The sequence below is a fragment of the Schistocerca americana genome, chromosome 5, assembly GCF_021461395.2.
Source record: "Schistocerca americana isolate TAMUIC-IGC-003095 chromosome 5, iqSchAmer2.1, whole genome shotgun sequence".
Taxonomy (NCBI): Eukaryota; Metazoa; Arthropoda; class Insecta; order Orthoptera; family Acrididae; genus Schistocerca; species Schistocerca americana.
Genome location: NC_060123.1, coordinates 125,446,958 through 125,473,211, shown reverse-complemented (window position 1 = coordinate 125,473,211; position 26,254 = coordinate 125,446,958). Strand labels below are relative to the sequence as shown.

General features: G+C 50.0%; 44 non-coding genes across 44 annotated transcripts; all 44 read left to right on the top strand.

The window, feature by feature from the left end:
- The first annotated feature begins 384 nt into the window (after positions 1–384).
- Positions 385–456, top strand: Trnat-cgu. Its single transcript has one exon. It is a non-coding gene; the product is annotated as a tRNA-Thr (tRNA).
- A 333-nt stretch (positions 457–789) lies between these two features.
- Positions 790–863, top strand: Trnan-guu. Its single transcript has one exon. It is a non-coding gene; the product is annotated as a tRNA-Asn (tRNA).
- Positions 864–1,552: 689 nt separating this feature from the next.
- On the top strand, positions 1,553–1,624 carry Trnat-cgu. The gene has a single exon. It is a non-coding gene; the product is annotated as a tRNA-Thr (tRNA).
- Positions 1,625–1,957: 333 nt separating this feature from the next.
- Positions 1,958–2,031, top strand: Trnan-guu. Its single transcript has one exon. It is a non-coding gene; the product is annotated as a tRNA-Asn (tRNA).
- Positions 2,032–2,720: 689 nt separating this feature from the next.
- Trnat-cgu lies at positions 2,721–2,792 on the top strand. Its single transcript has one exon. It is a non-coding gene; the product is annotated as a tRNA-Thr (tRNA).
- Positions 2,793–3,125: 333 nt separating this feature from the next.
- Trnan-guu lies at positions 3,126–3,199 on the top strand. Its single transcript has one exon. It is a non-coding gene; the product is annotated as a tRNA-Asn (tRNA).
- A 689-nt stretch (positions 3,200–3,888) lies between these two features.
- Trnat-cgu lies at positions 3,889–3,960 on the top strand. The gene has a single exon. It is a non-coding gene; the product is annotated as a tRNA-Thr (tRNA).
- Positions 3,961–4,293: 333 nt separating this feature from the next.
- Positions 4,294–4,367, top strand: Trnan-guu. Its single transcript has one exon. It is a non-coding gene; the product is annotated as a tRNA-Asn (tRNA).
- A 689-nt stretch (positions 4,368–5,056) lies between these two features.
- Trnaa-cgc lies at positions 5,057–5,128 on the top strand. The gene has a single exon. It is a non-coding gene; the product is annotated as a tRNA-Ala (tRNA).
- A 333-nt stretch (positions 5,129–5,461) lies between these two features.
- Trnan-guu lies at positions 5,462–5,535 on the top strand. Its single transcript has one exon. It is a non-coding gene; the product is annotated as a tRNA-Asn (tRNA).
- A 689-nt stretch (positions 5,536–6,224) lies between these two features.
- Trnat-cgu lies at positions 6,225–6,296 on the top strand. The gene has a single exon. It is a non-coding gene; the product is annotated as a tRNA-Thr (tRNA).
- Positions 6,297–6,629: 333 nt separating this feature from the next.
- Positions 6,630–6,703, top strand: Trnan-guu. Its single transcript has one exon. It is a non-coding gene; the product is annotated as a tRNA-Asn (tRNA).
- Positions 6,704–7,392: 689 nt separating this feature from the next.
- Positions 7,393–7,464, top strand: Trnat-cgu. The gene has a single exon. It is a non-coding gene; the product is annotated as a tRNA-Thr (tRNA).
- Positions 7,465–7,798: 334 nt separating this feature from the next.
- On the top strand, positions 7,799–7,872 carry Trnan-guu. Its single transcript has one exon. It is a non-coding gene; the product is annotated as a tRNA-Asn (tRNA).
- Positions 7,873–8,561: 689 nt separating this feature from the next.
- Positions 8,562–8,633, top strand: Trnat-cgu. The gene has a single exon. It is a non-coding gene; the product is annotated as a tRNA-Thr (tRNA).
- A 333-nt stretch (positions 8,634–8,966) lies between these two features.
- On the top strand, positions 8,967–9,040 carry Trnan-guu. The gene has a single exon. It is a non-coding gene; the product is annotated as a tRNA-Asn (tRNA).
- A 689-nt stretch (positions 9,041–9,729) lies between these two features.
- Positions 9,730–9,801, top strand: Trnat-cgu. Its single transcript has one exon. It is a non-coding gene; the product is annotated as a tRNA-Thr (tRNA).
- A 333-nt stretch (positions 9,802–10,134) lies between these two features.
- On the top strand, positions 10,135–10,208 carry Trnan-guu. Its single transcript has one exon. It is a non-coding gene; the product is annotated as a tRNA-Asn (tRNA).
- A 713-nt stretch (positions 10,209–10,921) lies between these two features.
- On the top strand, positions 10,922–10,995 carry Trnan-guu. Its single transcript has one exon. It is a non-coding gene; the product is annotated as a tRNA-Asn (tRNA).
- Positions 10,996–11,684: 689 nt separating this feature from the next.
- On the top strand, positions 11,685–11,756 carry Trnat-cgu. The gene has a single exon. It is a non-coding gene; the product is annotated as a tRNA-Thr (tRNA).
- A 333-nt stretch (positions 11,757–12,089) lies between these two features.
- Trnan-guu lies at positions 12,090–12,163 on the top strand. The gene has a single exon. It is a non-coding gene; the product is annotated as a tRNA-Asn (tRNA).
- A 689-nt stretch (positions 12,164–12,852) lies between these two features.
- On the top strand, positions 12,853–12,924 carry Trnat-cgu. Its single transcript has one exon. It is a non-coding gene; the product is annotated as a tRNA-Thr (tRNA).
- A 333-nt stretch (positions 12,925–13,257) lies between these two features.
- Positions 13,258–13,331, top strand: Trnan-guu. The gene has a single exon. It is a non-coding gene; the product is annotated as a tRNA-Asn (tRNA).
- Positions 13,332–14,020: 689 nt separating this feature from the next.
- Positions 14,021–14,092, top strand: Trnat-cgu. The gene has a single exon. It is a non-coding gene; the product is annotated as a tRNA-Thr (tRNA).
- Positions 14,093–14,425: 333 nt separating this feature from the next.
- On the top strand, positions 14,426–14,499 carry Trnan-guu. The gene has a single exon. It is a non-coding gene; the product is annotated as a tRNA-Asn (tRNA).
- A 689-nt stretch (positions 14,500–15,188) lies between these two features.
- On the top strand, positions 15,189–15,260 carry Trnat-cgu. Its single transcript has one exon. It is a non-coding gene; the product is annotated as a tRNA-Thr (tRNA).
- A 333-nt stretch (positions 15,261–15,593) lies between these two features.
- Trnan-guu lies at positions 15,594–15,667 on the top strand. The gene has a single exon. It is a non-coding gene; the product is annotated as a tRNA-Asn (tRNA).
- A 689-nt stretch (positions 15,668–16,356) lies between these two features.
- Trnat-cgu lies at positions 16,357–16,428 on the top strand. The gene has a single exon. It is a non-coding gene; the product is annotated as a tRNA-Thr (tRNA).
- Positions 16,429–16,761: 333 nt separating this feature from the next.
- On the top strand, positions 16,762–16,835 carry Trnan-guu. Its single transcript has one exon. It is a non-coding gene; the product is annotated as a tRNA-Asn (tRNA).
- Positions 16,836–17,524: 689 nt separating this feature from the next.
- Trnat-cgu lies at positions 17,525–17,596 on the top strand. The gene has a single exon. It is a non-coding gene; the product is annotated as a tRNA-Thr (tRNA).
- A 333-nt stretch (positions 17,597–17,929) lies between these two features.
- On the top strand, positions 17,930–18,003 carry Trnan-guu. Its single transcript has one exon. It is a non-coding gene; the product is annotated as a tRNA-Asn (tRNA).
- Positions 18,004–18,692: 689 nt separating this feature from the next.
- Positions 18,693–18,764, top strand: Trnat-cgu. Its single transcript has one exon. It is a non-coding gene; the product is annotated as a tRNA-Thr (tRNA).
- Positions 18,765–19,097: 333 nt separating this feature from the next.
- Trnan-guu lies at positions 19,098–19,171 on the top strand. Its single transcript has one exon. It is a non-coding gene; the product is annotated as a tRNA-Asn (tRNA).
- A 689-nt stretch (positions 19,172–19,860) lies between these two features.
- Trnat-cgu lies at positions 19,861–19,932 on the top strand. The gene has a single exon. It is a non-coding gene; the product is annotated as a tRNA-Thr (tRNA).
- Positions 19,933–20,265: 333 nt separating this feature from the next.
- Positions 20,266–20,339, top strand: Trnan-guu. The gene has a single exon. It is a non-coding gene; the product is annotated as a tRNA-Asn (tRNA).
- A 689-nt stretch (positions 20,340–21,028) lies between these two features.
- Trnat-cgu lies at positions 21,029–21,100 on the top strand. The gene has a single exon. It is a non-coding gene; the product is annotated as a tRNA-Thr (tRNA).
- A 333-nt stretch (positions 21,101–21,433) lies between these two features.
- On the top strand, positions 21,434–21,507 carry Trnan-guu. The gene has a single exon. It is a non-coding gene; the product is annotated as a tRNA-Asn (tRNA).
- Positions 21,508–22,552: 1,045 nt separating this feature from the next.
- Positions 22,553–22,624, top strand: Trnat-cgu. The gene has a single exon. It is a non-coding gene; the product is annotated as a tRNA-Thr (tRNA).
- Positions 22,625–22,957: 333 nt separating this feature from the next.
- Trnan-guu lies at positions 22,958–23,031 on the top strand. Its single transcript has one exon. It is a non-coding gene; the product is annotated as a tRNA-Asn (tRNA).
- A 689-nt stretch (positions 23,032–23,720) lies between these two features.
- Positions 23,721–23,792, top strand: Trnat-cgu. The gene has a single exon. It is a non-coding gene; the product is annotated as a tRNA-Thr (tRNA).
- Positions 23,793–24,125: 333 nt separating this feature from the next.
- Positions 24,126–24,199, top strand: Trnan-guu. Its single transcript has one exon. It is a non-coding gene; the product is annotated as a tRNA-Asn (tRNA).
- A 689-nt stretch (positions 24,200–24,888) lies between these two features.
- Trnat-cgu lies at positions 24,889–24,960 on the top strand. Its single transcript has one exon. It is a non-coding gene; the product is annotated as a tRNA-Thr (tRNA).
- A 333-nt stretch (positions 24,961–25,293) lies between these two features.
- Positions 25,294–25,367, top strand: Trnan-guu. The gene has a single exon. It is a non-coding gene; the product is annotated as a tRNA-Asn (tRNA).
- Positions 25,368–26,056: 689 nt separating this feature from the next.
- Trnat-cgu lies at positions 26,057–26,128 on the top strand. Its single transcript has one exon. It is a non-coding gene; the product is annotated as a tRNA-Thr (tRNA).
- Positions 26,129–26,254: the final 126 nt, after the last annotated feature.

Here is a 26,254-nt window from a genome sequence, read left to right as displayed (position 1 = left end):
GTGTGTCTTAAGTGTCGGTCTGCAGTAGGCCGCTGTTGGCCGAGCGACGTGCAGTCGCCTTACATGAAGCCCCATGGGCAACGCCAGTGCCACTGTGGACAACAGCGCACTGTAGCCAGAGAGAGGAGCCGAAAGGCGCATTTCGCAGTCGAGCCACGCTATCCCACAAGCTGTGCACTAGGTCAGGATTGTGCAGACCGCTAACTTTTGGTGGGCCGACGCTCGTCGTCGATCGTAAGGGCGAAACATTCAAGAGATTTGGAAAACGGCAATGTGGACACCCCCAGCAGCAGCTGTGTGCCAAATCCGATATCTGGTCGAGGGCTGCAAGATTCAGTATGATGAAGTAACAATTTGGGGATAGCTCACAAACGCTAAGCTGCCGCCTTCTTAGCTCAGTGGTAGAGCACTGGTCTCGTAAACCAGGGGTCGTGAGTTCGAACCTCACAGAAGGCATTCATTTTTTAAACCTTCCTGCAAGGAGCGGAGCTATCTCGAGCAGCATCTAACACATGGCAGTACACTGAATGAAAGGGATGTTCTACAACCTATGACAAGTATTCTACTGGCCTCAGAGGTTTTCTGAATGCATAGGCAGAACATTGGTTTGTATGCATTTTGTAGTATAATGTCATGCTTGGCGATGTCATTCGTTTACGAGCCTCGCTACAGTGTGCATGCACGTTATCCATGTGAAGAGGCGTAAGCAAATGCTACCATTCTGCGAGATTCCTGCAGAAGGTATACGAATTGCGTTGATATACAGAGCACAAGGGAGCCAAAGTCAAGGCCTCCGTGGCGCAATCGGCTAGCGCGTTCGGCTGTTAACCGAAAGGTTGGTGGTTCGAGCCCACCCGGGGGCGAAATCGTTTTAACCGGCACCGAGGTGAGGGCATACGTCAACTTTGTTAGAGATACACAGCTAGTGTGACAATTTGGCTGCGTTTGAGTGATGCCACAGAGCCTTATACACATTCAGCCAAGTGACACTGTAGGTAAAAACATGGCCCTACACAGACGTTCTGCTGTTTTCCTTTTTATTCGTCATGTGTGACACTGCAGTAGAGGGACGCCCGCTACAAAAGACGTATTCTTTACATTCAATTTCAGCATATACGTCGCGAGTGCCATATGACAGGGCCTGTCTCTCGATGTCGATTTGTATTTGGTGTGTCTTAAGTGTCGGTCTGCAGTAGGCCGCTGTTGGCCGAGCGACGTGCAGTCGCCTTACATGAAGCCCCATGGGCAACGCCAGTGCCACTGTGGACAACAGCGCACTGTAGCCAGAGAGAGGAGCCGAAAGGCGCATTTCGCAGTCGAGCCACGCTATCCCACAAGCTGTGCACTAGGTCAGGATTGTGCAGACCGCTAACTTTTGGTGGGCCGACGCTCGTCGTCGATCGTAAGGGCGAAACATTCAAGAGATTTGGAAAACGGCAATGTGGACACCCCCAGCAGCAGCTGTGTGCCAAATCCGATATCTGGTCGAGGGCTGCAAGATTCAGTATGATGAAGTAACAATTTGGGGATAGCTCACAAACGCTAAGCTGCCGCCTTCTTAGCTCAGTGGTAGAGCACTGGTCTCGTAAACCAGGGGTCGTGAGTTCGAACCTCACAGAAGGCATTCATTTTTTAAACCTTCCTGCAAGGAGCGGAGCTATCTCGAGCAGCATCTAACACATGGCAGTACACTGAATGAAAGGGATGTTCTACAACCTATGACAAGTATTCTACTGGCCTCAGAGGTTTTCTGAATGCATAGGCAGAACATTGGTTTGTATGCATTTTGTAGTATAATGTCATGCTTGGCGATGTCATTCGTTTACGAGCCTCGCTACAGTGTGCATGCACGTTATCCATGTGAAGAGGCGTAAGCAAATGCTACCATTCTGCGAGATTCCTGCAGAAGGTATACGAATTGCGTTGATATACAGAGCACAAGGGAGCCAAAGTCAAGGCCTCCGTGGCGCAATCGGCTAGCGCGTTCGGCTGTTAACCGAAAGGTTGGTGGTTCGAGCCCACCCGGGGGCGAAATCGTTTTAACCGGCACCGAGGTGAGGGCATACGTCAACTTTGTTAGAGATACACAGCTAGTGTGACAATTTGGCTGCGTTTGAGTGATGCCACAGAGCCTTATACACATTCAGCCAAGTGACACTGTAGGTAAAAACATGGCCCTACACAGACGTTCTGCTGTTTTCCTTTTTATTCGTCATGTGTGACACTGCAGTAGAGGGACGCCCGCTACAAAAGACGTATTCTTTACATTCAATTTCAGCATATACGTCGCGAGTGCCATATGACAGGGCCTGTCTCTCGATGTCGATTTGTATTTGGTGTGTCTTAAGTGTCGGTCTGCAGTAGGCCGCTGTTGGCCGAGCGACGTGCAGTCGCCTTACATGAAGCCCCATGGGCAACGCCAGTGCCACTGTGGACAACAGCGCACTGTAGCCAGAGAGAGGAGCCGAAAGGCGCATTTCGCAGTCGAGCCACGCTATCCCACAAGCTGTGCACTAGGTCAGGATTGTGCAGACCGCTAACTTTTGGTGGGCCGACGCTCGTCGTCGATCGTAAGGGCGAAACATTCAAGAGATTTGGAAAACGGCAATGTGGACACCCCCAGCAGCAGCTGTGTGCCAAATCCGATATCTGGTCGAGGGCTGCAAGATTCAGTATGATGAAGTAACAATTTGGGGATAGCTCACAAACGCTAAGCTGCCGCCTTCTTAGCTCAGTGGTAGAGCACTGGTCTCGTAAACCAGGGGTCGTGAGTTCGAACCTCACAGAAGGCATTCATTTTTTAAACCTTCCTGCAAGGAGCGGAGCTATCTCGAGCAGCATCTAACACATGGCAGTACACTGAATGAAAGGGATGTTCTACAACCTATGACAAGTATTCTACTGGCCTCAGAGGTTTTCTGAATGCATAGGCAGAACATTGGTTTGTATGCATTTTGTAGTATAATGTCATGCTTGGCGATGTCATTCGTTTACGAGCCTCGCTACAGTGTGCATGCACGTTATCCATGTGAAGAGGCGTAAGCAAATGCTACCATTCTGCGAGATTCCTGCAGAAGGTATACGAATTGCGTTGATATACAGAGCACAAGGGAGCCAAAGTCAAGGCCTCCGTGGCGCAATCGGCTAGCGCGTTCGGCTGTTAACCGAAAGGTTGGTGGTTCGAGCCCACCCGGGGGCGAAATCGTTTTAACCGGCACCGAGGTGAGGGCATACGTCAACTTTGTTAGAGATACACAGCTAGTGTGACAATTTGGCTGCGTTTGAGTGATGCCACAGAGCCTTATACACATTCAGCCAAGTGACACTGTAGGTAAAAACATGGCCCTACACAGACGTTCTGCTGTTTTCCTTTTTATTCGTCATGTGTGACACTGCAGTAGAGGGACGCCCGCTACAAAAGACGTATTCTTTACATTCAATTTCAGCATATACGTCGCGAGTGCCATATGACAGGGCCTGTCTCTCGATGTCGATTTGTATTTGGTGTGTCTTAAGTGTCGGTCTGCAGTAGGCCGCTGTTGGCCGAGCGACGTGCAGTCGCCTTACATGAAGCCCCATGGGCAACGCCAGTGCCACTGTGGACAACAGCGCACTGTAGCCAGAGAGAGGAGCCGAAAGGCGCATTTCGCAGTCGAGCCACGCTATCCCACAAGCTGTGCACTAGGTCAGGATTGTGCAGACCGCTAACTTTTGGTGGGCCGACGCTCGTCGTCGATCGTAAGGGCGAAACATTCAAGAGATTTGGAAAACGGCAATGTGGACACCCCCAGCAGCAGCTGTGTGCCAAATCCGATATCTGGTCGAGGGCTGCAAGATTCAGTATGATGAAGTAACAATTTGGGGATAGCTCACAAACGCTAAGCTGCCGCCTTCTTAGCTCAGTGGTAGAGCACTGGTCTCGTAAACCAGGGGTCGTGAGTTCGAACCTCACAGAAGGCATTCATTTTTTAAACCTTCCTGCAAGGAGCGGAGCTATCTCGAGCAGCATCTAACACATGGCAGTACACTGAATGAAAGGGATGTTCTACAACCTATGACAAGTATTCTACTGGCCTCAGAGGTTTTCTGAATGCATAGGCAGAACATTGGTTTGTATGCATTTTGTAGTATAATGTCATGCTTGGCGATGTCATTCGTTTACGAGCCTCGCTACAGTGTGCATGCACGTTATCCATGTGAAGAGGCGTAAGCAAATGCTACCATTCTGCGAGATTCCTGCAGAAGGTATACGAATTGCGTTGATATACAGAGCACAAGGGAGCCAAAGTCAAGGCCTCCGTGGCGCAATCGGCTAGCGCGTTCGGCTGTTAACCGAAAGGTTGGTGGTTCGAGCCCACCCGGGGGCGAAATCGTTTTAACCGGCACCGAGGTGAGGGCATACGTCAACTTTGTTAGAGATACACAGCTAGTGTGACAATTTGGCTGCGTTTGAGTGATGCCACAGAGCCTTATACACATTCAGCCAAGTGACACTGTAGGTAAAAACATGGCCCTACACAGACGTTCTGCTGTTTTCCTTTTTATTCGTCATGTGTGACACTGCAGTAGAGGGACGCCCGCTACAAAAGACGTATTCTTTACATTCAATTTCAGCATATACGTCGCGAGTGCCATATGACAGGGCCTGTCTCTCGATGTCGATTTGTATTTGGTGTGTCTTAAGTGTCGGTCTGCAGTAGGCCGCTGTTGGCCGAGCGACGTGCAGTCGCCTTACATGAAGCCCCATGGGCAACGCCAGTGCCACTGTGGACAACAGCGCACTGTAGCCAGAGAGAGGAGCCGAAAGGCGCATTTCGCAGTCGAGCCACGCTATCCCACAAGCTGTGCACTAGGTCAGGATTGTGCAGACCGCTAACTTTTGGTGGGCCGACGCTCGTCGTCGATCGTAAGGGCGAAACATTCAAGAGATTTGGAAAACGGCAATGTGGACACCCCCAGCAGCAGCTGTGTGCCAAGTCCGATATCTGGTCGAGGGCTGCAAGATTCAGTATGATGAAGTAACAATTTGGGGATAGCTCACAAACGCTAAGCTGCCGCCTTCTTAGCTCAGTGGTAGAGCACTGGTCTCGCAAACCAGGGGTCGTGAGTTCGAACCTCACAGAAGGCATTCATTTTTTAAACCTTCCTGCTAGGAGCGGAGCTATCTCGAGCAGCATCTAACACATGGCAGTACACTGAATGAAAGGGATGTTCTACAACCTATGACAAGTATTCTACTGGCCTCAGAGGTTTTCTGAATGCATAGGCAGAACATTGGTTTGTATGCATTTTGTAGTATAATGTCATGCTTGGCGATGTCATTCGTTTACGAGCCTCGCTACAGTGTGCATGCACGTTATCCATGTGAAGAGGCGTAAGCAAATGCTACCATTCTGCGAGATTCCTGCAGAAGGTATACGAATTGCGTTGATATACAGAGCACAAGGGAGCCAAAGTCAAGGCCTCCGTGGCGCAATCGGCTAGCGCGTTCGGCTGTTAACCGAAAGGTTGGTGGTTCGAGCCCACCCGGGGGCGAAATCGTTTTAACCGGCACCGAGGTGAGGGCATACGTCAACTTTGTTAGAGATACACAGCTAGTGTGACAATTTGGCTGCGTTTGAGTGATGCCACAGAGCCTTATACACATTCAGCCAAGTGACACTGTAGGTAAAAACATGGCCCTACACAGACGTTCTGCTGTTTTCCTTTTTATTCGTCATGTGTGACACTGCAGTAGAGGGACGCCCGCTACAAAAGACGTATTCTTTACATTCAATTTCAGCATATACGTCGCGAGTGCCATATGACAGGGCCTGTCTCTCGATGTCGATTTGTATTTGGTGTGTCTTAAGTGTCGGTCTGCAGTAGGCCGCTGTTGGCCGAGCGACGTGCAGTCGCCTTACATGAAGCCCCATGGGCAACGCCAGTGCCACTGTGGACAACAGCGCACTGTAGCCAGAGAGAGGAGCCGAAAGGCGCATTTCGCAGTCGAGCCACGCTATCCCACAAGCTGTGCACTAGGTCAGGATTGTGCAGACCGCTAACTTTTGGTGGGCCGACGCTCGTCGTCGATCGTAAGGGCGAAACATTCAAGAGATTTGGAAAACGGCAATGTGGACACCCCCAGCAGCAGCTGTGTGCCAAATCCGATATCTGGTCGAGGGCTGCAAGATTCAGTATGATGAAGTAACAATTTGGGGATAGCTCACAAACGCTAAGCTGCCGCCTTCTTAGCTCAGTGGTTGAGCACTGGTCTCGTAAACCAGGGGTCGTGAGTTCGAACCTCACAGAAGGCATTCATTTTTTAAACCTTCCTGCAAGGAGCGGAGCTATCTCGAGCAGCATCTAACACATGGCAGTACACTGAATGAAAGGGATGTTCTACAACCTATGACAAGTATTCTACTGGCCTCAGAGGTTTTCTGAATGCATAGGCAGAACATTGGTTTGTATGCATTTTGTAGTATAATGTCATGCTTGGCGATGTCATTCGTTTACGAGCCTCGCTACAGTGTGCATGCACGTTATCCATGTGAAGAGGCGTAAGCAAATGCTACCATTCTGCGAGATTCCTGCAGAAGGTATACGAATTGCGTTGATATACAGAGCACAAGGGAGCCAAAGTCAAGGCCTCCGTGGCGCAATCGGCTAGCGCGTTCGGCTGTTAACCGAAAGGTTGGTGGTTCGAGCCCACCCGGGGGCGAAATCGTTTTAACCGGCACCGAGGTGAGGGCATACGTCAACTTTGTTAGAGATACACAGCTAGTGTGACAATTTGGCTGCGTTTGAGTGATGCCACAGAGCCTTATACACATTCAGCCAAGTGACACTGTAGGTAAAAACATGGCCCTACACAGACGTTCTGCTGTTTTCCTTTTTATTCGTCATGTGTGACACTGCAGTAGAGGGACGCCCGCTACAAAAGACGTATTCTTTACATTCAATTTCAGCATATACGTCGCGAGTGCCATATGACAGGGCCTGTCTCTCGATGTCGATTTGTATTTGGTGTGTCTTAAGTGTCGGTCTGCAGTAGGCCGCTGTTGGCCGAGCGACGTGCAGTCGCCTTACATGAAGCCCCATGGGCAACGCCAGTGCCACTGTGGACAACAGCGCACTGTAGCCAGAGAGAGGAGCCGAAAGGCGCATTTCGCAGTCGAGCCACGCTATCCCACAAGCTGTGCACTAGGTCAGGATTGTGCAGACCGCTAACTTTTGGTGGGCCGACGCTCGTCGTCGATCGTAAGGGCGAAACATTCAAGAGATTTGGAAAACGGCAATGTGGACACCCCCAGCAGCAGCTGTGTGCCAAATCCGATATCTGGTCGAGGGCTGCAAGATTCAGTATGATGAAGTAACAATTTGGGGATAGCTCACAAACGCTAAGCTGCCGCCTTCTTAGCTCAGTGGTAGAGCACTGGTCTCGTAAACCAGGGGTCGTGAGTTCGAACCTCACAGAAGGCATTCATTTTTTTAAACCTTCCTGCAAGGAGCGGAGCTATCTCGAGCAGCATCTAACACATGGCAGTACACTGAATGAAAGGGATGTTCTACAACCTATGACAAGTATTCTACTGGCCTCAGAGGTTTTCTGAATGCATAGGCAGAACATTGGTTTGTATGCATTTTGTAGTATAATGTCATGCTTGGCGATGTCATTCGTTTACGAGCCTCGCTACAGTGTGCATGCACGTTATCCATGTATAGAGGCGTAAGCAAATGCTACCATTCTGCGAGATTCCTGCAGAAGGTATACGAATTGCGTTGATATACAGAGCACAAGGGAGCCAAAGTCAAGGCCTCCGTGGCGCAATCGGCTAGCGCGTTCGGCTGTTAACCGAAAGGTTGGTGGTTCGAGCCCACCCGGGGGCGAAATCGTTTTAACCGGCACCGAGGTGAGGGCATACGTCAACTTTGTTAGAGATACACAGCTAGTGTGACAATTTGGCTGCGTTTGAGTGATGCCACAGAGCCTTATACACATTCAGCCAAGTGACACTGTAGGTAAAAACATGGCCCTACACAGACGTTCTGCTGTTTTCCTTTTTATTCGTCATGTGTGACACTGCAGTAGAGGGACGCCCGCTACAAAAGACGTATTCTTTACATTCAATTTCAGCATATACGTCGCGAGTGCCATATGACAGGGCCTGTCTCTCGATGTCGATTTGTATTTGGTGTGTCTTAAGTGTCGGTCTGCAGTAGGCCGCTGTTGGCCGAGCGACGTGCAGTCGCCTTACATGAAGCCCCATGGGCAACGCCAGTGCCACTGTGGACAACAGCGCACTGTAGCCAGAGAGAGGAGCCGAAAGGCGCATTTCGCAGTCGAGCCACGCTATCCCACAAGCTGTGCACTAGGTCAGGATTGTGCAGACCGCTAACTTTTGGTGGGCCGACGCTCGTCGTCGATCGTAAGGGCGAAACATTCAAGAGATTTGGAAAACGGCAATGTGGACACCCCCAGCAGCAGCTGTGTGCCAAATCCGATATCTGGTCGAGGGCTGCAAGATTCAGTATGATGAAGTAACAATTTGGGGATAGCTCACAAACGCTAAGCTGCCGCCTTCTTAGCTCAGTGGTTGAGCACTGGTCTCGTAAACCAGGGGTCGTGAGTTCGAACCTCACAGAAGGCATTCATTTTTTAAACCTTCCTGCAAGGAGCGGAGCTATCTCGAGCAGCATCTAGCACATGGCAGTACACTGAATGAAAGGGATGTTCTACAACCTATGACAAGTATTCTACTGGCCTCAGAGGTTTTCTGAATGCATAGGCAGAACATTGGTTTGTATGCATTTTGTAGTATAATGTCATGCTTGGCGATGTCATTCGTTTACGAGCCTCGCTACAGTGTGCATGCACGTTATCCATGTGAAGAGGCGTAAGCAAATGCTACCATTCTGCGAGATTCCTGCAGAAGGTATACGAATTGCGTTGATATACAGAGCACAAGGGAGCCAAAGTCAAGGCCTCCGTGGCGCAATCGGCTAGCGCGTTCGGCTGTTAACCGAAAGGTTGGTGGTTCGAGCCCACCCGGGGGCGAAATCGTTTTAACCGGCACCGAGGTGAGGGCATACGTCAACTTTGTTAGAGATACACAGCTAGTGTGACAATTTGGCTGCGTTTGAGTGATGCCACAGAGCCTTATACACATTCAGCCAAGTGACACTGTAGGTAAAAACATGGCCCTACACAGACGTTCTGCTGTTTTCCTTTTTATTCGTCATGTGTGACACTGCAGTAGAGGGACGCCCGCTACAAAAGACGTATTCTTTACATTCAATTTCAGCATATACGTCGCGAGTGCCATATGACAGGGCCTGTCTCTCGATGTCGATTTGTATTTGGTGTGTCTTAAGTGTCGGTCTGCAGTAGGCCGCTGTTGGCCGAGCGACGTGCAGTCGCCTTACATGAAGCCCCATGGGCAACGCCAGTGCCACTGTGGACAACAGCGCACTGTAGCCAGAGAGAGGAGCCGAAAGGCGCATTTCGCAGTCGAGCCACGCTATCCCACAAGCTGTGCACTAGGTCAGGATTGTGCAGACCGCTAACTTTTGGTGGGCCGACGCTCGTCGTCGATCGTAAGGGCGAAACATTCAAGAGATTTGGAAAACGGCAATGTGGACACCCCCAGCAGCAGCTGTGTGCCAAATCCGATATCTGGTCGAGGGCTGCAAGATTCAGTATGATGAAGTAACAATTTGGGGATAGCTCACAAACGCTAAGCTGCCGCCTTCTTAGCTCAGTGGTAGAGCACTGGTCTCGTAAACCAGGGGTCGTGAGTTCGAACCTCACAGAAGGCATTCATTTTTTAAACCTTCCTGCAAGGAGCGGAGCTATCTCGAGCAGCATCTAACACATGGCAGTACACTGAATGAAAGGGATGTTCTACAACCTATGACAAGTATTCTACTGGCCTCAGAGGTTTTCTGAATGCATAGGCAGAACATTGGTTTGTATGCATTTTGTAGTATAATGTCATGCTTGGCGATGTCATTCGTTTACGAGCCTCGCTACAGTGTGCATGCACGTTATCCATGTGAAGAGGCGTAAGCAAATGCTACCATTCTGCGAGATTCCTGCAGAAGGTATACGAATTGCGTTGATATACAGAGCACAAGGGAGCCAAAGTCAAGGCCTCCGTGGCGCAATCGGCTAGCGCGTTCGGCTGTTAACCGAAAGGTTGGTGGTTCGAGCCCACCCGGGGGCGAAATCGTTTTAACCGGCACCGAGGTGAGGGCATACGTCAACTTTGTTAGAGATACACAGCTAGTGTGACAATTTGGCTGCGTTTGAGTGATGCCACAGAGCCTTATACACATTCAGCCAAGTGACACTGTAGGTAAAAACATGGCCCTACACAGACGTTCTGCTGTTTTCCTTTTTATTCGTCATGTGTGACACTGCAGTAGAGGGACGCCCGCTACAAAAGACGTATTCTTTACATTCAATTTCAGCATATACGTCGCGAGTGCCATATGACAGGGCCTGTCTCTCGATGTCGATTTGTATTTGGTGTGTCTTAAGTGTCGGTCTGCAGTAGGCCGCTGTTGGCCGAGCGAGTCGTGAGTTCGAACCTCACAGAAGGCATTCATTTTTTAAACCTTCCTGCAAGGAGCGGAGCTATCTCGAGCAGCATCTAACACATGGCAGTACACTGAATGAAAGGGATGTTCTACAACCTATGACAAGTATTCTACTGGCCTCAGAGGTTTTCTGAATGCATAGGCAGAACATTGGTTTGTATGCATTTTGTAGTATAATGTCATGCTTGGCGATGTCATTCGTTTACGAGCCTCGCTACAGTGTGCATGCACGTTATCCATGTGAAGAGGCGTAAGCAAATGCTACCATTCTGCGAGATTCCTGCAGAAGGTATACGAATTGCGTTGATATACAGAGCACAAGGGAGCCAAAGTCAAGGCCTCCGTGGCGCAATCGGCTAGCGCGTTCGGCTGTTAACCGAAAGGTTGGTGGTTCGAGCCCACCCGGGGGCGAAATCGTTTTAACCGGCACCGAGGTGAGGGCATACGTCAACTTTGTTAGAGATACACAGCTAGTGTGACAATTTGGCTGCGTTTGAGTGATGCCACAGAGCCTTATACACATTCAGCCAAGTGACACTGTAGGTAAAAACATGGCCCTACACAGACGTTCTGCTGTTTTCCTTTTTATTCGTCATGTGTGACACTGCAGTAGAGGGACGCCCGCTACAAAAGACGTATTCTTTACATTCAATTTCAGCATATACGTCGCGAGTGCCATATGACAGGGCCTGTCTCTCGATGTCGATTTGTATTTGGTGTGTCTTAAGTGTCGGTCTGCAGTAGGCCGCTGTTGGCCGAGCGACGTGCAGTCGCCTTACATGAAGCCCCATGGGCAACGCCAGTGCCACTGTGGACAACAGCGCACTGTAGCCAGAGAGAGGAGCCGAAAGGCGCATTTCGCAGTCGAGCCACGCTATCCCACAAGCTGTGCACTAGGTCAGGATTGTGCAGACCGCTAACTTTTGGTGGGCCGACGCTCGTCGTCGATCGTAAGGGCGAAACATTCAAGAGAATTGGAAAACGGCAATGTGGACACCCCCAGCAGCAGCTGTGTGCCAAATCCGATATCTGGTCGAGGGCTGCAAGATTCAGTATGATGAAGTAACAATTTGGGGATAGCTCACAAACGCTAAGCTGCCGCCTTCTTAGCTCAGTGGTAGAGCACTGGTCTCGTAAACCAGGGGTCGTGAGTTCGAACCTCACAGAAGGCATTCATTTTTTAAACCTTCCTGCAAGGAGCGGAGCTATCTCGAGCAGCATCTAACACATGGCAGTACACTGAATGAAAGGGATGTTCTACAACCTATGACAAGTATTCTACTGGCCTCAGAGGTTTTCTGAATGCATAGGCAGAACATTGGTTTGTATGCATTTTGTAGTATAATGTCATGCTTGGCGATGTCATTCGTTTACGAGCCTCGCTACAGTGTGCATGCACGTTATCCATGTGAAGAGGCGTAAGCAAATGCTACCATTCTGCGAGATTCCTGCAGAAGGTATACGAATTGCGTTGATATACAGAGCACAAGGGAGCCAAAGTCAAGGCCTCCGTGGCGCAATCGGCTAGCGCGTTCGGCTGTTAACCGAAAGGTTGGTGGTTCGAGCCCACCCGGGGGCGAAATCGTTTTAACCGGCACCGAGGTGAGGGCATACGTCAACTTTGTTAGAGATACACAGCTAGTGTGACAATTTGGCTGCGTTTGAGTGATGCCACAGAGCCTTATACACATTCAGCCAAGTGACACTGTAGGTAAAAACATGGCCCTACACAGACGTTCTGCTGTTTTCCTTTTTATTCGTCATGTGTGACACTGCAGTAGAGGGACGCCCGCTACAAAAGACGTATTCTTTACATTCAATTTCAGCATATACGTCGCGAGTGCCATATGACAGGGCCTGTCTCTCGATGTCGATTTGTATTTGGTGTGTCTTAAGTGTCGGTCTGCAGTAGGCCGCTGTTGGCCGAGCGACGTGCAGTCGCCTTACATGAAGCCCCATGGGCAACGCCAGTGCCACTGTGGACAACAGCGCACTGTAGCCAGAGAGAGGAGCCGAAAGGCGCATTTCGCAGTCGAGCCACGCTATCCCACAAGCTGTGCACTAGGTCAGGATTGTGCAGACCGCTAACTTTTGGTGGGCCGACGCTCGTCGTCGATCGTAAGGGCGAAACATTCAAGAGAATTGGAAAACGGCAATGTGGACACCCCCAGCAGCAGCTGTGTGCCAAATCCGATATCTGGTCGAGGGCTGCAAGATTCAGTATGATGAAGTAACAATTTGGGGATAGCTCACAAACGCTAAGCTGCCGCCTTCTTAGCTCAGTGGTAGAGCACTGGTCTCGTAAACCAGGGGTCGTGAGTTCGAACCTCACAGAAGGCATTCATTTTTTAAACCTTCCTGCAAGGAGCGGAGCTATCTCGAGCAGCATCTAACACATGGCAGTACACTGAATGAAAGGGATGTTCTACAACCTATGACAAGTATTCTACTGGCCTCAGAGGTTTTCTGAATGCATAGGCAGAACATTGGTTTGTATGCATTTTGTAGTATAATGTCATGCTTGGCGATGTCATTCGTTTACGAGCCTCGCTACAGTGTGCATGCACGTTATCCATGTGAAGAGGCGTAAGCAAATGCTACCATTCTGCGAGATTCCTGCAGAAGGTATACGAATTGCGTTGATATACAGAGCACAAGGGAGCCAAAGTCAAGGCCTCCGTGGCGCAATCGGCTAGCGCGTTCGGCTGTTAACCGAAAGGTTGGTGGTTCGAGCCCACCCGGGGGCGAAATCGTTTTAACCGGCACCGAGGTGAGGGCATACGTCAACTTTGTTAGAGATACACAGCTAGTGTGACAATTTGGCTGCGTTTGAGTGATGCCACAGAGCCTTATACACATTCAGCCAAGTGACACTGTAGGTAAAAACATGGCCCTACACAGACGTTCTGCTGTTTTCCTTTTTATTCGTCATGTGTGACACTGCAGTAGAGGGACGCCCGCTACAAAAGACGTATTCTTTACATTCAATTTCAGCATATACGTCGCGAGTGCCATATGACAGGGCCTGTCTCTCGATGTCGATTTGTATTTGGTGTGTCTTAAGTGTCGGTCTGCAGTAGGCCGCTGTTGGCCGAGCGACGTGCAGTCGCCTTACATGAAGCCCCATGGGCAACGCCAGTGCCACTGTGGACAACAGCGCACTGTAGCCAGAGAGAGGAGCCGAAAGGCGCATTTCGCAGTCGAGCCACGCTATCCCACAAGCTGTGCACTAGGTCAGGATTGTGCAGACCGCTAACTTTTGGTGGGCCGACGCTCGTCGTCGATCGTAAGGGCGAAACATTCAAGAGAATTGGAAAACGGCAATGTGGACACCCCCAGCAGCAGCTGTGTGCCAAATCCGATATCTGGTCGAGGGCTGCAAGATTCAGTATGATGAAGTAACAATTTGGGGATAGCTCACAAACGCTAAGCTGCCGCCTTCTTAGCTCAGTGGTAGAGCACTGGTCTCGTAAACCAGGGGTCGTGAGTTCGAACCTCACAGAAGGCATTCATTTTTTAAACCTTCCTGCAAGGAGCGGAGCTATCTCGAGCAGCATCTAACACATGGCAGTACACTGAATGAAAGGGATGTTCTACAACCTATGACAAGTATTCTACTGGCCTCAGAGGTTTTCTGAATGCATAGGCAGAACATTGGTTTGTATGCATTTTGTAGTATAATGTCATGCTTGGCGATGTCATTCGTTTACGAGCCTCGCTACAGTGTGCATGCACGTTATCCATGTGAAGAGGCGTAAGCAAATGCTACCATTCTGCGAGATTCCTGCAGAAGGTATACGAATTGCGTTGATATACAGAGCACAAGGGAGCCAAAGTCAAGGCCTCCGTGGCGCAATCGGCTAGCGCGTTCGGCTGTTAACCGAAAGGTTGGTGGTTCGAGCCCACCCGGGGGCGAAATCGTTTTAACCGGCACCGAGGTGAGGGCATACGTCAACTTTGTTAGAGATACACAGCTAGTGTGACAATTTGGCTGCGTTTGAGTGATGCCACAGAGCCTTATACACATTCAGCCAAGTGACACTGTAGGTAAAAACATGGCCCTACACAGACGTTCTGCTGTTTTCCTTTTTATTCGTCATGTGTGACACTGCAGTAGAGGGACGCCCGCTACAAAAGACGTATTCTTTACATTCAATTTCAGCATATACGTCGCGAGTGCCATATGACAGGGCCTGTCTCTCGATGTCGATTTGTATTTGGTGTGTCTTAAGTGTCGGTCTGCAGTAGGCCGCTGTTGGCCGAGCGACGTGCAGTCGCCTTACATGAAGCCCCATGGGCAACGCCAGTGCCACTGTGGACAACAGCGCACTGTAGCCAGAGAGAGGAGCCGAAAGGCGCATTTCGCAGTCGAGCCACGCTATCCCACAAGCTGTGCACTAGGTCAGGATTGTGCAGACCGCTAACTTTTGGTGGGCCGACGCTCGTCGTCGATCGTAAGGGCGAAACATTCAAGAGAATTGGAAAACGGCAATGTGGACACCCCCAGCAGCAGCTGTGTGCCAAATCCGATATCTGGTCGAGGGCTGCAAGATTCAGTATGATGAAGTAACAATTTGGGGATAGCTCACAAACGCTAAGCTGCCGCCTTCTTAGCTCAGTGGTAGAGCACTGGTCTCGTAAACCAGGGGTCGTGAGTTCGAACCTCACAGAAGGCATTCATTTTTTAAACCTTCCTGCAAGGAGCGGAGCTATCTCGAGCAGCATCTAACACATGGCAGTACACTGAATGAAAGGGATGTTCTACAACCTATGACAAGTATTCTACTGGCCTCAGAGGTTTTCTGAATGCATAGGCAGAACATTGGTTTGTATGCATTTTGTAGTATAATGTCATGCTTGGCGATGTCATTCGTTTACGAGCCTCGCTACAGTGTGCATGCACGTTATCCATGTGAAGAGGCGTAAGCAAATGCTACCATTCTGCGAGATTCCTGCAGAAGGTATACGAATTGCGTTGATATACAGAGCACAAGGGAGCCAAAGTCAAGGCCTCCGTGGCGCAATCGGCTAGCGCGTTCGGCTGTTAACCGAAAGGTTGGTGGTTCGAGCCCACCCGGGGGCGAAATCGTTTTAACCGGCACCGAGGTGAGGGCATACGTCAACTTTGTTAGAGATACACAGCTAGTGTGACAATTTGGCTGCGTTTGAGTGATGCCACAGAGCCTTATACACATTCAGCCAAGTGACACTGTAGGTAAAAACATGGCCCTACACAGACGTTCTGCTGTTTTCCTTTTTATTCGTCATGTGTGACACTGCAGTAGAGGGACGCCCGCTACAAAAGACGTATTCTTTACATTCAATTTCAGCATATACGTCGCGAGTGCCATATGACAGGGCCTGTCTCTCGATGTCGATTTGTATTTGGTGTGTCTTAAGTGTCGGTCTGCAGTAGGCCGCTGTTGGCCGAGCGACGTGCAGTCGCCTTACATGAAGCCCCATGGGCAACGCCAGTGCCACTGTGGACAACAGCGCACTGTAGCCAGAGAGAGGAGCCGAAAGGCGCATTTCGCAGTCGAGCCACGCTATCCCACAAGCTGTGCACTAGGTCAGGATTGTGCAGACCGCTAACTTTTGGTGGGCCGACGCTCGTCGTCGATCGTAAGGGCGAAACATTCAAGAGAATTGGAAAACGGCAATGTGGACACCCCCAGCAGCAGCTGTGTGCCAAATCCGATATCTGGTCGAGGGCTGCAAGATTCAGTATGATGAAGTAACAATTTGGGGATAGCTCACAAACGCTAAGCTGCCGCCTTCTTAGCTCAGTGGTAGAGCACTGGTCTCGTAAACCAGGGGTCGTGAGTTCGAACCTCACAGAAGGCATTCATTTTTTAAACCTTCCTGCAAGGAGCGGAGCTATCTCGAGCAGCATCTAACACATGGCAGTACACTGAATGAAAGGGATGTTCTACAACCTATGACAAGTATTCTACTGGCCTCAGAGGTTTTCTGAATGCATAGGCAGAACATTGGTTTGTATGCATTTTGTAGTATAATGTCATGCTTGGCGATGTCATTCGTTTACGAGCCTCGCTACAGTGTGCATGCACGTTATCCATGTGAAGAGGCGTAAGCAAATGCTACCATTCTGCGAGATTCCTGCAGAAGGTATACGAATTGCGTTGATATACAGAGCACAAGGGAGCCAAAGTCAAGGCCTCCGTGGCGCAATCGGCTAGCGCGTTCGGCTGTTAACCGAAAGGTTGGTGGTTCGAGCCCACCCGGGGGCGAAATCGTTTTAACCGGCACCGAGGTGAGGGCATACGTCAACTTTGTTAGAGATACACAGCTAGTGTGACAATTTGGCTGCGTTTGAGTGATGCCACAGAGCCTTATACACATTCAGCCAAGTGACACTGTAGGTAAAAACATGGCCCTACACAGACGTTCTGCTGTTTTCCTTTTTATTCGTCATGTGTGACACTGCAGTAGAGGGACGCCCGCTACAAAAGACGTATTCTTTACATTCAATTTCAGCATATACGTCGCGAGTGCCATATGACAGGGCCTGTCTCTCGATGTCGATTTGTATTTGGTGTGTCTTAAGTGTCGGTCTGCAGTAGGCCGCTGTTGGCCGAGCGACGTGCAGTCGCCTTACATGAAGCCCCATGGGCAACGCCAGTGCCACTGTGGACAACAGCGCACTGTAGCCAGAGAGAGGAGCCGAAAGGCGCATTTCGCAGTCGAGCCACGCTATCCCACAAGCTGTGCACTAGGTCAGGATTGTGCAGACCGCTAACTTTTGGTGGGCCGACGCTCGTCGTCGATCGTAAGGGCGAAACATTCAAGAGAATTGGAAAACGGCAATGTGGACACCCCCAGCAGCAGCTGTGTGCCAAATCCGATATCTGGTCGAGGGCTGCAAGATTCAGTATGATGAAGTAACAATTTGGGGATAGCTCACAAACGCTAAGCTGCCGCCTTCTTAGCTCAGTGGTAGAGCACTGGTCTCGTAAACCAGGGGTCGTGAGTTCGAACCTCACAGAAGGCATTCATTTTTTAAACCTTCCTGCAAGGAGCGGAGCTATCTCGAGCAGCATCTAACACATGGCAGTACACTGAATGAAAGGGATGTTCTACAACCTATGACAAGTATTCTACTGGCCTCAGAGGTTTTCTGAATGCATAGGCAGAACATTGGTTTGTATGCATTTTGTAGTATAATGTCATGCTTGGCGATGTCATTCGTTTACGAGCCTCGCTACAGTGTGCATGCACGTTATCCATGTGAAGAGGCGTAAGCAAATGCTACCATTCTGCGAGATTCCTGCAGAAGGTATACGAATTGCGTTGATATACAGAGCACAAGGGAGCCAAAGTCAAGGCCTCCGTGGCGCAATCGGCTAGCGCGTTCGGCTGTTAACCGAAAGGTTGGTGGTTCGAGCCCACCCGGGGGCGAAATCGTTTTAACCGGCACCGAGGTGAGGGCATACGTCAACTTTGTTAGAGATACACAGCTAGTGTGACAATTTGGCTGCGTTTGAGTGATGCCACAGAGCCTTATACACATTCAGCCAAGTGACACTGTAGGTAAAAACATGGCCCTACACAGACGTTCTGCTGTTTTCCTTTTTATTCGTCATGTGTGACACTGCAGTAGAGGGACGCCCGCTACAAAAGACGTATTCTTTACATTCAATTTCAGCATATACGTCGCGAGTGCCATATGACAGGGCCTGTCTCTCGATGTCGATTTGTATTTGGTGTGTCTTAAGTGTCGGTCTGCAGTAGGCCGCTGTTGGCCGAGCGACGTGCAGTCGCCTTACATGAAGCCCCATGGGCAACGCCAGTGCCACTGTGGACAACAGCGCACTGTAGCCAGAGAGAGGAGCCGAAAGGCGCATTTCGCAGTCGAGCCACGCTATCCCACAAGCTGTGCACTAGGTCAGGATTGTGCAGACCGCTAACTTTTGGTGGGCCGACGCTCGTCGTCGATCGTAAGGGCGAAACATTCAAGAGAATTGGAAAACGGCAATGTGGACACCCCCAGCAGCAGCTGTGTGCCAAATCCGATATCTGGTCGAGGGCTGCAAGATTCAGTATGATGAAGTAACAATTTGGGGATAGCTCACAAACGCTAAGCTGCCGCCTTCTTAGCTCAGTGGTAGAGCACTGGTCTCGTAAACCAGGGGTCGTGAGTTCGAACCTCACAGAAGGCATTCATTTTTTAAACCTTCCTGCAAGGAGCGGAGCTATCTCGAGCAGCATCTAACACATGGCAGTACACTGAATGAAAGGGATGTTCTACAACCTATGACAAGTATTCTACTGGCCTCAGAGGTTTTCTGAATGCATAGGCAGAACATTGGTTTGTATGCATTTTGTAGTATAATGTCATGCTTGGCGATGTCATTCGTTTACGAGCCTCGCTACAGTGTGCATGCACGTTATCCATGTGAAGAGGCGTAAGCAAATGCTACCATTCTGCGAGATTCCTGCAGAAGGTATACGAATTGCGTTGATATACAGAGCACAAGGGAGCCAAAGTCAAGGCCTCCGTGGCGCAATCGGCTAGCGCGTTCGGCTGTTAACCGAAAGGTTGGTGGTTCGAGCCCACCCGGGGGCGAAATCTTTTTAACCGGCACCGAGGTGAGGGCATACGTCAACTTTGTTAGAGATACACAGCTAGTGTGACAATTTGGCTGCGTTTGAGTGATGCCACAGAGCCTTATACACATTCAGCCAAGTGACACTGTAGGTAAAAACATGGCCCTACACAGACGTTCTGCTGTTTTCCTTTTTATTCGTCATGTGTGACACTGCAGTAGAGGGACGCCCGCTACAAAAGACGTATTCTTTACATTCAATTTCAGCATATACGTCGCGAGTGCCATATGACAGGGCCTGTCTCTCGATGTCGATTTGTATTTGGTGTGTCTTAAGTGTCGGTCTGCAGTAGGCCGCTGTTGGCCGAGCGACGTGCAGTCGCCTTACATGAAGCCCCATGGGCAACGCCAGTGCCACTGTGGACAACAGCGCACTGTAGCCAGAGAGAGGAGCCGAAAGGCGCATTTCGCAGTCGAGCCACGCTATCCCACAAGCTGTGCACTAGGTCAGGATTGTGCAGACCGCTAACTTTTGGTGGGCCGACGCTCGTCGTCGATCGTAAGGGCGAAACATTCAAGAGAATTGGAAAACGGCAATGTGGACACCCCCAGCAGCAGCTGTGTGCCAAATCCGATATCTGGTCGAGGGCTGCAAGATTCAGTATGATGAAGTAACAATTTGGGGATAGCTCACAAACGCTAAGCTGCCGCCTTCTTAGCTCAGTGGTAGAGCACTGGTCTCGTAAACCAGGGGTCGTGAGTTCGAACCTCACAGAAGGCATTCATTTTTTAAACCTTCCTGCAAGGAGCGGAGCTATCTCGAGCAGCATCTAACACATGGCAGTACACTGAATGAAAGGGATGTTCTACAACCTATGACAAGTATTCTACTGGCCTCAGAGGTTTTCTGAATGCATAGGCAGAACATTGGTTTGTATGCATTTTGTAGTATAATGTCATGCTTGGCGATGTCATTCGTTTACGAGCCTCGCTACAGTGTGCATGCACGTTATCCATGTGAAGAGGCGTAAGCAAATGCTACCATTCTGCGAGATTCCTGCAGAAGGTATACGAATTGCGTTGATATACAGAGCACAAGGGAGCCAAAGTCAAGGCCTCCGTGGCGCAATCGGCTAGCGCGTTCGGCTGTTAACCGAAAGGTTGGTGGTTCGAGCCCACCCGGGGGCGAAATCGTTTTAACCGGCACCGAGGTGAGGGCATACGTCAACTTTGTTAGAGATACACAGCTAGTGTGACAATTTGGCTGCGTTTGAGTGATGCCACAGAGCCTTATACACATTCAGCCAAGTGACACTGTAGGTAAAAACATGGCCCTACACAGACGTTCTGCTGTTTTCCTTTTTATTCGTCATGTGTGACACTGCAGTAGAGGGACGCCCGCTACAAAAGACGTATTCTTTACATTCAATTTCAGCATATACGTCGCGAGTGCCATATGACAGGGCCTGTCTCTCGATGTCGATTTGTATTTGGTGTGTCTTAAGTGTCGGTCTGCAGTAGGCCGCTGTTGGCCGAGCGACGTGCAGTCGCCTTACATGAAGCCCCATGGGCAACGCCAGTGCCACTGTGGACAACAGCGCACTGTAGCCAGAGAGAGGAGCCGAAAGGCGCATTTCGCAGTCGAGCCACGCTATCCCACAAGCTGTGCACTAGGTCAGGATTGTGCAGACCGCTAACTTTTGGTGGGCCGACGCTCGTCGTCGATCGTAAGGGCGAAACATTCAAGAGAATTGGAAAACGGCAATGTGGACACCCCCAGCAGCAGCTGTGTGCCAAATCCGATATCTGGTCGAGGGCTGCAAGATTCAGTATGATGAAGTAACAATTTGGGGATAGCTCACAAACGCTAAGCTGCCGCCTTCTTAGCTCAGTGGTAGAGCACTGGTCTCGTAAACCAGGGGTCGTGAGTTCGAACCTCACAGAAGGCATTCATTTTTTAAACCTTCCTGCAAGGAGCGGAGCTATCTCGAGCAGCATCTAACACATGGCAGTACACTGAATGAAAGGGATGTTCTACAACCTATGACAAGTATTCTACTGGCCTCAGAGGTTTTCTGAATGCATAGGCAGAACATTGGTTTGTATGCATTTTGTAGTATAATGTCATGCTTGGCGATGTCATTCGTTTACGAGCCTCGCTACAGTGTGCATGCACGTTATCCATGTGAAGAGGCGTAAGCAAATGCTACCATTCTGCGAGATTCCTGCAGAAGGTATACGAATTGCGTTGATATACAGAGCACAAGGGAGCCAAAGTCAAGGCCTCCGTGGCGCAATCGGCTAGCGCGTTCGGCTGTTAACCGAAAGGTTGGTGGTTCGAGCCCACCCGGGGGCGAAATCGTTTTAACCGGCACCGAGGTGAGGGCATACGTCAACTTTGTTAGAGATACACAGCTAGTGTGACAATTTGACTGCGTTTGAGTGATGCCACAGAGCCTTATACACATTCAGCCAAGTGACACTGTAGGTAAAAACATGGCCCTACACAGACGTTCTGCTGTTTTCCTTTTTATTCGTCATGTGTGACACTGCAGTAGAGGGACGCCCGCTACAAAAGACGTATTCTTTACATTCAATTTCAGCATATACGTCGCGAGTGCCATATGACAGGGCCTGTCTCTCGATGTCGATTTGTATTTGGTGTGTCTTAAGTGTCGGTCTGCAGTAGGCCGCTGTTGGCCGAGCGACGTGCAGTCGTTTTAACCGGCACCGAGGTGAGGGCATACGTCAACTTTGTTAGAGATACACAGCTAGTGTGACAATTTGGCTGCGTTTGAGTGATGCCACAGAGCCTTATACACATTCAGCCAAGTGACACTGTAGGTAAAAACATGGCCCTACACAGACGTTCTGCTGTTTTCCTTTTTATTCGTCATGTGTGACACTGCAGTAGAGGGACGCCCGCTACAAAAGACGTATTCTTTACATTCAATTTCAGCATATACGTCGCGAGTGCCATATGACAGGGCCTGTCTCTCGATGTCGATTTGTATTTGGTGTGTCTTAAGTGTCGGTCTGCAGTAGGCCGCTGTTGGCCGAGCGACGTGCAGTCGCCTTACATGAAGCCCCATGGGCAACGCCAGTGCCACTGTGGACAACAGCGCACTGTAGCCAGAGAGAGGAGCCGAAAGGCGCATTTCGCAGTCGAGCCACGCTATCCCACAAGCTGTGCACTAGGTCAGGATTGTGCAGACCGCTAACTTTTGGTGGGCCGACGCTCGTCGTCGATCGTAAGGGCGAAACATTCAAGAGATTTGGAAAACGGCAATGTGGACACCCCCAGCAGCAGCTGTGTGCCAAATCCGATATCTGGTCGAGGGCTGCAAGATTCAGTATGATGAAGAAACAATTTGGGGATAGCTCACAAACGCTAAGCTGCCGCCTTCTTAGCTCAGTGGTAGAGCACTGGTCTCGTAAACCAGGGGTCGTGAGTTCGAACCTCACAGAAGGCATTCATTTTTTAAACCTTCCTGCAAGGAGCGGAGCTATCTCGAGCAGCATCTAACACATGGCAGTACACTGAATGAAAGGGATGTTCTACAACCTATGACAAGTATTCTACTGGCCTCAGAGGTTTTCTGAATGCATAGGCAGAACATTGGTTTGTATGCATTTTGTAGTATAATGTCATGCTTGGCGATGTCATTCGTTTACGAGCCTCGCTACAGTGTGCATGCACGTTATCCATGTGAAGAGGCGTAAGCAAATGCTACCATTCTGCGAGATTCCTGCAGAAGGTATACGAATTGCGTTGATATACAGAGCACAAGGGAGCCAAAGTCAAGGCCTCCGTGGCGCAATCGGCTAGCGCGTTCGGCTGTTAACCGAAAGGTTGGTGGTTCGAGCCCACCCGGGGGCGAAATCGTTTTAACCGGCACCGAGGTGAGGGCATACGTCAACTTTGTTAGAGATACACAGCTAGTGTGACAATTTGGCTGCGTTTGAGTGATGCCACAGAGCCTTATACACATTCAGCCAAGTGACACTGTAGGTAAAAACATGGCCCTACACAGACGTTCTGCTGTTTTCCTTTTTATTCGTCATGTGTGACACTGCAGTAGAGGGACGCCCGCTACAAAAGACGTATTCTTTACATTCAATTTCAGCATATACGTCGCGAGTGCCATATGACAGGGCCTGTCTCTCGATGTCGATTTGTATTTGGTGTGTCTTAAGTGTCGGTCTGCAGTAGGCCGCTGTTGGCCGAGCGACGTGCAGTCGCCTTACATGAAGCCCCATGGGCAACGCCAGTGCCACTGTGGACAACAGCGCACTGTAGCCAGAGAGAGGAGCCGAAAGGCGCATTTCGCAGTCGAGCCACGCTATCCCACAAGCTGTGCACTAGGTCAGGATTGTGCAGACCGCTAACTTTTGGTGGGCCGACGCTCGTCGTCGATCGTAAGGGCGAAACATTCAAGAGATTTGGAAAACGGCAATGTGGACACCCCCAGCAGCAGCTGTGTGCCAAATCCGATATCTGGTCGAGGGCTGCAAGATTCAGTATGATGAAGTAACAATTTGGGGATAGCTCACAAACGCTAAGCTGCCGCCTTCTTAGCTCAGTGGTAGAGCACTGGTCTCGTAAACCAGGGGTCGTGAGTTCGAACCTCACAGAAGGCATTCATTTTTTAAACCTTCCTGCAAGGAGCGGAGCTATCTCGAGCAGCATCTAACACATGGCAGTACACTGAATGAAAGGGATGTTCTACAACCTATGACAAGTATTCTACTGGCCTCAGAGGTTTTCTGAATGCATAGGCAGAACATTGGTTTGTATGCATTTTGTAGTATAATGTCATGCTTGGCGATGTCATCCGTTTACGAGCCTCGCTACAGTGTGCATGCACGTTATCCATGTGAAGAGGCGTAAGCAAATGCTACCATTCTGCGAGATTCCTGCAGAAGGTATACGAATTGCGTTGATATACAGAGCACAAGGGAGCCAAAGTCAAGGCCTCCGTGGCGCAATCGGCTAGCGCGTTCGGCTGTTAACCGAAAGGTTGGTGGTTCGAGCCCACCCGGGGGCGAAATCGTTTTAACCGGCACCGAGGTGAGGGCATACGTCAACTTTGTTAGAGATACACAGCTAGTGTGACAATTTGGCTGCGTTTGAGTGATGCCACAGAGCCTTATACACATTCAGCCAAGTGACACTGTAGGTAAAAACATGGCCCTACACAGACGTTCTGCTGTTTTCCTTTTTATTCGTCATGTGTGACACTGCAGTAGAGGGACGCCCGCTACAAAAGACGTATTCTTTACATTCAATTTCAGCATATACGTCGCGAGTGCCATATGACAGGGCCTGTCTCTCGATGTCGATTTGTATTTGGTGTGTCTTAAGTGTCGGTCTGCAGTAGGCCGCTGTTGGCCGAGCGACGTGCAGTCGCCTTACATGAAGCCCCATGGGCAACGCCAGTGCCACTGTGGACAACAGCGCACTGTAGCCAGAGAGAGGAGCCGAAAGGCGCATTTCGCAGTCGAGCCACGCTATCCCACAAGCTGTGCACTAGGTCAGGATTGTGCAGACCGCTAACTTTTGGTGGGCCGACGCTCGTCGTCGATCGTAAGGGCGAAACATTCAAGAGATTTGGAAAACGGCAATGTGGACACCCCCAGCAGCAGCTGTGTGCCAAATCCGATATCTGGTCGAGGGCTGCAAGATTCAGTATGATGAAGTAACAATTTGGGGATAGCTCACAAACGCTAAGCTGCCGCCTTCTTAGCTCAGTGGTAGAGCACTGGTCTCGTAAACCAGGGGTCGTGAGTTCGAACCTCACAGAAGGCATTCATTTTTTAAACCTTCCTGCAAGGAGCGGAGCTATCTCGAGCAGCATCTAACACATGGCAGTACACTGAATGAAAGGGATGTTCTACAACCTATGACAAGTATTCTACTGGCCTCAGAGGTTTTCTGAATGCATAGGCAGAACATTGGTTTGTATGCATTTTGTAGTATAATGTCATGCTTGGCGATGTCATTCGTTTACGAGCCTCGCTACAGTGTGCATGCACGTTATCCATGTGAAGAGGCGTAAGCAAATGCTACCATTCTGCGAGATTCCTGCAGAAGGTATACGAATTGCGTTGATATACAGAGCACAAGGGAGCCAAAGTCAAGGCCTCCGTGGCGCAATCGGCTAGCGCGTTCGGCTGTTAACCGAAAGGTTGGTGGTTCGAGCCCACCCGGGGGCGAAATCGTTTTAACCGGCACCGAGGTGAGGGCATACGTCAACTTTGTTAGAGATACACAGCTAGTGTGACAATTTGGCTGCGTTTGAGTGATGCCACAGAGCCTTATACACATTCAGCCAAGTGACACTGTAGGTAAAAACATGGCCCTACACAGACGTTCTGCTGTTTTCCTTTTTATTCGTCATGTGTGACACTGCAGTAGAGGGACGCCCGCTACAAAAGACGTATTCTTTACATTCAATTTCAGCATATACGTCGCGAGTGCCATATGACAGGGCCTGTCTCTCGATGTCGATTTGTATTTGGTGTGTCTTAAGTGTCGGTCTGCAGTAGGCCGCTGTTGGCCGAGCGACGTGCAGTCGCCTTACATGAAGCCCCATGGGCAACGCCAGTGCCACTGTGGACAACAGCGCACTGTAGCCAGAGAGAGGAGCCGAAAGGCGCATTTCGCAGTCGAGCCACGCTATCCCACAAGCTGTGCACTAGGTCAGGATTGTGCAGACCGCTAACTTTTGGTGGGCCGACGCTCGTCGTCGATCGTAAGGGCGAAACATTCAAGAGATTTGGAAAACGGCAATGTGGACACCCCCAGCAGCAGCTGTGTGCCAAATCCGATATCTGGTCGAGGGCTGCAAGATTCAGTATGATGAAGTAACAATTTGGGGATAGCTCACAAACGCTAAGCTGCCGCCTTCTTAGCTCAGTGGTAGAGCACTGGTCTCGTAAACCAGGGGTCGTGAGTTCGAACCTCACAGAAGGCATTCATTTTTTAAACCTTCCTGCAAGGAGCGGAGCTATCTCGAGCAGCATCTAACACATGGCAGTACACTGAATGAAAGGGATGTTCTACAACCTATGACAAGTATTCTACTGGCCTCAGAGGTTTT